Source organism: Sciurus carolinensis, chromosome 3 (assembly GCF_902686445.1).
Source record: "Sciurus carolinensis chromosome 3, mSciCar1.2, whole genome shotgun sequence".
NCBI lineage: Eukaryota > Metazoa > Chordata > Mammalia > Rodentia > Sciuridae > Sciurus > Sciurus carolinensis.
In genome coordinates, this window is record NC_062215.1 from 62,874,212 (window position 1) to 62,882,856 (window position 8,645).

Sequence of the window (8,645 nt, forward strand, 5' to 3'; positions counted from 1 at the left end):
GATGATTGTCCAGGGATCTTCAACAGCAAGGAGCCCCAGTTGTTCACAGAGGCAAGTGTAAACCAATTGATAAGGAGCTATTGGCTTTCTGTCTCAGCCTCCCTTTGTCCTGCTTTCTGGGACAACCATCCAAATAAAACACTTCCCCTGGGTCCTTGTCTCAGCTTCTGCTTTAGTTGCCCTCCAGAGCCCCCATGCTCGCTCTTCATCTATATAACCACATACAGCACTACATCATTCTTCCCTGGTCTCGCATGCCTTCCTTCACCAGGCTGCTTCCTTCTCTACCTGACAAGACTCCCGTTCACTGTCAAACCCAGTTCACTGTGACTTCCTCTCTGCCTTCCCTTCCCCACATCCAGTTAGGCATGGCTGTCTACAGATCCAGCAAGGGTTCACCACACTGTAATTAATTCTATGGCTCTTAAGTTCACAGCTTCTGAAATCTCAAGTCCTCAAGTCTCAAATTCATGACTTGTCAAGTTTCAGATGCTCCTGGCCAGTTGGCACCTCTTACACCTCCAGTTGCCCCAAAACCTAACAAGATATGAAACAGAATCAGTGCCTAGCCGGTGTCTGCTGAAGGGATGAATTAATGATGTACAAGTAATGAATGATTAGTACTCATCTGGGTTCTTTGGACCCCAAACCATCTTAAAGCAGAATCACCCTTATCCAATACACAGAGTGGGAAGACACCTGTGAAGGCCATGCTGTTAGGAATTTTACCTTTAAAAAAATTATTCTGTATCAACAAGCAACCTCTAAAGAAATACAAAATTGGGGCTATCAGTCATTCACACTTCAGTGTGAACTGCCTGGCTTCTTTCCTCATGGTTACCTGAGTTTAATAAGAAAGGACTGGGTGGAGGAAGAGAATGAACGCAGATTAGCTAGAAGGAGGAGGAGACCAAAGGTGGGGGGCGGGTGGAGTTATTCTGGGGTGGGGCCTGCCTCTGAATGCTGAAGGTGGGAACACGGAAAAAAAAGGTCCCTCCCTTTGAGAACCTGGTCTACCAGGCTTTTGTTCTCTAACACAAGTGTTCTCCTGACCACAGATTAAAATAACCTGGGAGAACTGTTCAGCCCATCCAAATTTGGATTTCCTCCAATTTCAATTCTTTTGTAATCTCAGGAATGGGGCCCCACAGAAGGATTTTATTTATTTATTTTTAGCTTTATTGAGGCATGATACAATGAAATTCACTTTAAGTGTGCAATTTGATAAATTTTAGTAATTGCATATAGTCATGTATTCTCTACAATAATCATGATACAGAACAGTCCTACCTAAAAAATTCCCTCCTATCCTTTTGCAGTCAATCTCTTACCCCAACTTCCAGCCCCAGGCAAACATAGCTTTCTAGATTTCTGACAATATAGTTTTATCTTTTCTAGAATTTTATATGAACGAATGTAGTCTTTGGTGTTTGATTCCTGACACTTAGCATAATGTTTTTGGGTTACATCTGTGTTGTTTGTATATTTATATTTTCTTTTCTTTTGTTCCCCCTACCTCAAATCAGGAATAGGCATTTTAATGTTACTTTGTGACAGTCAAAACTTATTATAATGTGACAGAAGTTTTATCATTATCTTGCACATAAATGTGGTTTGATGAGACAAAGAGTCACTAGAGGTTATATAATTCGCTTTTATTGCTAAGGAGTATTCCATTGTAAGAGTTTATTTATTTACCTGCTCTCCAGTTCATGGACATTCGGGTTACCTTTGGTTACCTTTGACATGTTTTCAGCTCTCTCAAACAAATAAAGGATTGGGATTGCTGGATCTTAAGACAACTTTATGTTTAACTAAGATACTGCCATATGATATTTTCCAAAGTTGTAGTAACTTTTGGGATGGGGGCTGGGGAAGGTGGGGGTTCTAGTGATTGAACCCAGAGGAGCTTAACCACTGTCCCACATCTCCAGTCTTCTTATGTTTTATTTTGAGAAAGGGTCTTGCTAAATTACTGAGGCTGACCTCAAACTTGCCATCTTGATGCCTTAGCCTCCTGAGTCACTGGGATTACAGGCGTGTACCATGCACCCAGCGGGCAGTATCATTTTTTTTTTATTTAATTTTTTTTTTAGCAATATTGTTTTTGATTTCTACCAGCAATGTATGAGAGTCCTGCTCTACATCCTTGACAACACCTGGTGTTGTCTTTTCATTTTTAGCCTAGTGGGCATGTAAAGATATCGTATTGGGGTTTTAGTTTGCATTTCCCTAATGATTAATAATGTATAAGTTTTTTTATGTCTTTATTTTATTCATTTATTTATATGTGGTGCTGAGGCTCAAACCCAGTGCCTCACACATACTAGGCAAGTGCTCTAGTGCTGAGCCACAACCCCAGCCCATTGTAAGATCTTTCTAGGTACTTCTTGGCCATATCTTCTTTTTAAAAGTATTCTGTTCAGTCTTTTGCTTATTTTTTATTGGATGTTTGCCTTTTTATAATTGAGTTGTAATAGTTCTTTATGTTCTTTACTCATGCCCTTCCCTGGGTATGTTTTGCAAATAATTTTCTGCTAGCCTGTGGTTTATCTTATTTTCTTACCTGTGACTTATGAAGAGTGAGTATTTTCTCTTGCAATGAAGCACATTTTATAAATTTTTTAATAATTCAAACTTCATGTGTTCTACTTAAAAAATATTTACCCTACCCATTGTAACAAAGATTTTTTTCTCATTTTCTTCTAGAAATGTAATAGATTTAACTCTTATGTTTGAGACTAAAATCACTTTTAGTTAATTTAGGGGTATGGTAAAGAGTGAGGGTGAAGATTTTTTTTTTCATGTAGATATACAGTTATTGCAGTACCAGTTAGTAAAAAGACTCTATTTTCCCTCACCAAAGTAATTTGGTGGCTTTGTCAAATATCAATTGAAAATGAGTCTCCTGAACAGCAGACGCAGAGAAGCAGATTTTTGTGAAAACACTGATGTGCAAGACCCTCACCCTCGAAGTTGAGTCCAGTGACATCATCAAGAATGTCAAAGTCAGGGCTGGGGGCTGGGGCTCAGTGGTGGAGCGCTTGCCTCCCATATAGAGTCACTGGGTTCGATCCTCAGCACCACATAAAAACAAAGTAAAGGTATCATGTCCAGCTACTACTAAAAAATATTTTTAAAAAAGAATGTCAAAGGCAAAATTCAAGACAAGGAAGGCAAACCACCTGATCAGCTGCATCTAATATTTGCAGGTAAACAGCTGGAGAATGGCTGAACTCTTTCAGATCACAACATCCAGAAAGAGTACGCCGTGCACTTGGTGTTTTGCCTGTGAGGTGGCATCATTGAGCCTTCCCTGCGCCAGCTTGCCCAGAAGTACAACTGTGACAAGATGATCTGTCACAAGTGTTATGCCCCCTTGCACCCCCATGCTGTCAGCTGCCACAAGAAGTGTGGCTACACCAAAAACCTCCACCTCAAGAAGGTGGTCAAATAAAGCCCCTCAGCTGGCTCCTTTCTCCAAAGGGTGGCCTCCTGCCCAAGCCCCATGTATGGCCCTGGGACCTCAATAAAGTTTCCCTCACACTGACTGGAGCAGTTTAAAAAAAAAAATCAATTGAGCATAAAAATATGGATCTATTTTTGGACCCTCTTCTGTTGTATATGTCCATCCTCATGGTAATACCATAGTCTTGATTATTAAAGTTTTAGGTAGGTCTTGATTTAGGTACTGTGTTAATCAGCCTCTCATCACTGTGACCAAATACCTGACAAAAACAACTTAGAGGAAGAAAAGTTTATTTTGGACTCATGGTTTCAAGAGATTCAGTTCACGGTCAGCCAGCTCCATTGCTCTGAGCCTGAGATAGGGCATGCTGCTTAGCTCATGGCAATCAGGAAACAGAGAGAGAAGCCAGAGACAAGATACAGTGCCCAAATCATGCCCTCAGGGGCCTACTTCCTCCAGCCACACCCTGCCTGCCTATAGTTATCACCCCAAAATCCATTCAGATCACTAATCCATCAAATGGATTAATCCATTGATGAGGTCACAGCTCTTGTAATCTAATCCTTTCATTTCTGCATTCCTGCATTGCCTAACACAGGAGCTTTTGGTGAGACATTAAAGATCTGAACATAACAGGTAGTGGAAGTCCTCCAACCATACTACTTTTAAAAACTTGTTTTGTCTCTATTTCTAAATCTTTGCCTTTTGATAAACTTCAGGTACAGCTGCAAGTGCTGTGCTCAGGGTACCACCCACAGTTCTGCCCAGCAGACTGTAAATTTGGAACTCTGGCAATCCTCCCTGTCAGGATTAATAATTCACTAGAAGAACTCACAGACTCAGAAAAACACTATATTTATAATTACGGTTTATTACACAGGATACAAATGAACAGTCTGGAACCTTGGACAAGGTCTGGAGGGACCCTGAGCACAGCAGCTTCTGTCCCCAATGGAGCAAGGTGTGTCAGCCCCCTGGATGTGTTCACCAATGCAGAAGCTCTCTGAACTGCTCTATTTAGGGATTTTTATGAATATTTCATTTCGTAGGCATGATTGATTAAGTCGTTGACCATTGGTGATGGATACAATCTTAGGTCCCCTCTGCTCTCTGGAGGTGGAAGTGTATAGGGACAGGGGTTGGAAGCCCTGAAATTTCTAACCCTCTAATCTCCTGGTTGGTGTTTCTGTCCCTGTTCAGAAGTTAACTAGCACCCACAAGAATGGGATCAAAATTGTAATGGGTTGCACCCTATGTATGTAAAATATGTCAAAATACACCCTACTGTCATGTATATCTAAAAACAACAAAAAATTTTTCAAAAAAAAAAAAGCAGCTAACTAGCAGGATAGCTTGGAGTCATCTTATTAACATATAATAGACAGTAAATTCAAAGGGTTTTAGGAACTCTGTGCCCTGAACTAAGGACAAGACCAAATATTTGAGACCAAATATTTATCTTTTATTGTACCATGGGTGTGGATCTTCCTCTTTCTTTTTAGCAGCTTCATGGCATTCCATTGTATAGCTGTACCATGGTTTATTTAACATTCCCTATTGACCTATGATGCAGGCATTCTCTATCCCTGCTAGTACTAGCAATGATTTATTTAAATTTAAATATCTCCTATTTTTTTATAGGACACAAGAAAAGGAAGTATATTTGAAAAGAGGCAGATTAACATGCTTGCATGTCAGAATGCAACATTTTCTGACTATTTTCAAAGGTTCATCAATAGTGTGGTTTTGCTTTTAAAATTTGTTACAAATATATATGAAGAATCTAGCTTGTACAAGGATCAGGATGCAAAGCTATTCACACAAAATGGAAGAGAGAAGCCCTGCATTCCCATACTCAGAAAAAGGGAGTACTGGGTGAGAGCCACAAGAGGAAACAAAGTGCTATGAGGACTCAAAGTAGACAGGCCAGGTCGGGCTGCTGCTGCAAAGCTTTCATGCAACAGATCACTCAGCTGGAAAAATCATGTTCAGAGGCATCTGGAGAAAGCCACGATTTAATGCCAGTTTAGTAAAAATTAAGCTCTTGATATAACAATTATTTAACCACATAAACAGTCTCTAAAAGTAGATCTTTCACAAATAGAGAAGTACAAAAGATGAATTAACATATCCAAAGTCATATAGTTTTAGAGCTAATTCCTTGTTTTATATATATATATATATATATATATATATATATATATATATATATATTTTTTTTTTTTTTTTTTTTTTTTAACATTGATCAGGGCACTTTCTGTGAGTCAGGCACTGTGGGCAATGCAAAAGCACAAAATGTGGTCCCTGTTATTAGTTTATACTATGAAGATCCAAGATGTCAAGTAAAAGCAAGTGTATGCCACTACCCCCTCTGCCCTTTTCTTTGGTTGAAACACCGCAGGCACTTTGTTTCCTGCAACTACGATCTTAGGCTGCCCGTTATTCTACTGAATTCCGAAGATCATAGCCTTTTCCTGAAGAAACTCCTTTCTTCAATGCTTCAGGCCAGTTGTGAGTCTCCAAATAAGTGACCAGGGTATCAAATACTTGATTGATGGCCAATATCTCTGAATGATAGTTTTTCCCATTCTGGAGCTTGACCATGTATTCCTGGATCGGCAAGCAGGCTGTCTTGACAGAATACTCCTGGGCCTTTTGAAACATCACCTTCCTCTGAATGCTTTCCACAAGTCCACCAAAGTTTACACATTCCACATCAATCTGCAGAAGCTGGAAGCTTTCAGAGACCCCATCTTCACCTATGTCCTCTAGGATGCCTTCTTGCCCCTCCAACTCTGGTGACTCTGTTCTCTGAACACTCCCAATTTCCAGTCCATGTGCTTAGATCTCTGGGACCAATGCCTCGTGCAACAGAGGTGACACTAATATCCCCCATTGATGAACATTGAGTTGCTTGCAGTTTTTCTGCTATCAATAAGACTGTGTAGGAAGCATCCTTGTAAATGTTTCTTTAGGTTACATTCCCCAAAATGGAATCCCTGGTCAAAGCGTATGTGTGCTGACATTTGGACAGATACTGCTAAATTACCATCTAAAAACTGGACCAGTTTTCGCTCCCATCAGCAGTGTGCGAGACAGACCGTTCTCTAGCTCTCTGCCAACATTGGATGTTTTCAATTTAAATTGGTCGTTGTTGCTGTAGAGGTTGGGGTGTAGCACAGTGCTAGAGTGCATGCTTAGCTTGCATGAGACCCTGGCTCTGATCCCCAGTACTGGAAAAAAAAAGTTATTGTAGAAAATTTTATTTACTGATGGGGAACAGTGCGGTATGTCTGTACTGTACTCCCAACTTCTCTGGAGTTTGAAGCAGGAGGATCTCAAGTTTGAGGTCAATTTTGATGACTTAACAACACTCTATCTCAAAAAAAAAAAAAAAAAAAGTGGGGGATGGGCTGTGAATTTGGCTGAGTACCCCTGGGTTCATCCCCAGCACTGCAAAATCAGGGTATTATATTAGAGGTGCTTATTTCTTGTGGGTTGTTTATTAGTCTGTTCATTATTCTTTTCCAGTAGGCAAAGCTAGAAACACATTTATTTAAACTATATCATGAATCTATAGTGTGTTTTCTAATTAGTATTTGAGGCAATAGAATTTTCACTTAATCTCAGTGATCTCACCTTTCCCTCTCCTTTTTCCTGCTCAAAAAAGAGTCCCCATTTTCAGTAGCACTAATTTGATTACTCACACACATTCTCATGGGATTTGTCATTATTTACATGTCACCCACACTCAGGGACCATGCTAATACTCTGTGTTGCTCTAAATTTAACATATGTGCTGCCAAAGTGAGAACACACTTTATAATCTTTAGCAATCTGCAAAGTGAAAAATTGTATCTCCTCGTAGTTTTATTTAGTATTTCTTTGGCAATTGGGGGCTGGTGTCTTTGCATTATAGACAAGTCTCTGGTTTAAACTTCTTTCCCTAAATTGTTGATAGTCTCCAGAACAGTGGATCCCAAACTTCACGTATCTCATACTATGTGTTTTTCAAATCCATAAATCACCATGCTATTGCTTACTGAATATATTTTTATTTACTGAACATCTTCTTAAGCAGTCACATGTAAATGTAACAAACTTTATAACAAACTTTGGTGTCTACTTACTTATCTAGTGCACATTTACATAAATATATTACTCTTGAAATTAAAAAGTGGGTATCACCTGAAACATCTCATGATGTTTCACACCACCCTTGAAATCACTGCCTTAACTAGAGCCATGGTACATGACTATAATCCCAGCGGCTTGGGAGATTGAGGAGGGAGGATCGAGAGTTCAAGCCAACCTCAGCAACTTAGCAAGGCCCTAAGCAACTTGGCAAGAGCCTATCACAAAAATAAAAATAAATGGGGTTAGGAATGTGGCTCAGTGGTTAAGCACCCCTGGGTTCAATCCCTGGTTTTAAAAAAAAAATCATTGCCCTATAGGTGTTGATATTCTATGATTGAAACAAAGTGAGAGACATCATTGCACCATGTCAGTAAGTTTAATAAGAAAGACTCTTCTGAGGAAAACCAAAACCTCACTTGGTGCTGGAGGCAGCTGCTGCTCAAGAATGGCTTGATATGGAAAAGAGGACCTGAGACCTGCCTGGGGCATTGCTGTGAATCTGCGGGGTGTATGGGAAACCACACTGTCTCTCTAGTCCTCAGTTTCCTCATCTGTAAAATGGGGAAGTTGAAGTAAATGGTTTGCAATTCCTTCCAGGTTTGAAGGCAGACCCCTCTGACTTTGTGCCCTGAGTTCCTAGTTCAGAAATGAGAGCATTGTTCAGCTACCCATTTCCTCTCACTGGGGTTCCTATGTCAGGACTGGTGGTCCCAGTCCACACCACCAAGTCTCACTCTAGCATCATTGATGAAGAACTCACACCCGGGGAACCAACCAGCTCCTGAGCACAGGAAGCACCTAAGGGTGACAGAAGAACTTAAGTAGCTCTGAATCCTGGTAGAGCCAAGATTAGAGCAATGATATGTAATCATTGGAAGAGGCCAAGAACTGCCGTCAGGGGGGCACAGACAGCCCGGATAGGGGCAGAACCCAGCATTCTCAAGACCAGCAGAGACAATCCATGCTACCCCAGAAGCCCAGGTCATGTCCTGCTTGTCCATATTCCAGCAACTGGTCCAGTTTGGTGAGGATCAGATGT

General features: G+C 40.5%; 1 pseudogene; it reads left to right on the forward strand.

The window, feature by feature from the left end:
* Positions 1 to 368: 368 nt before the first annotated feature.
* Positions 369 to 3,457, forward strand: LOC124979413 (ubiquitin-60S ribosomal protein L40-like; annotated as a pseudogene).
* The last annotated feature ends 5,188 nt before the right edge of the window (positions 3,458 to 8,645 follow it).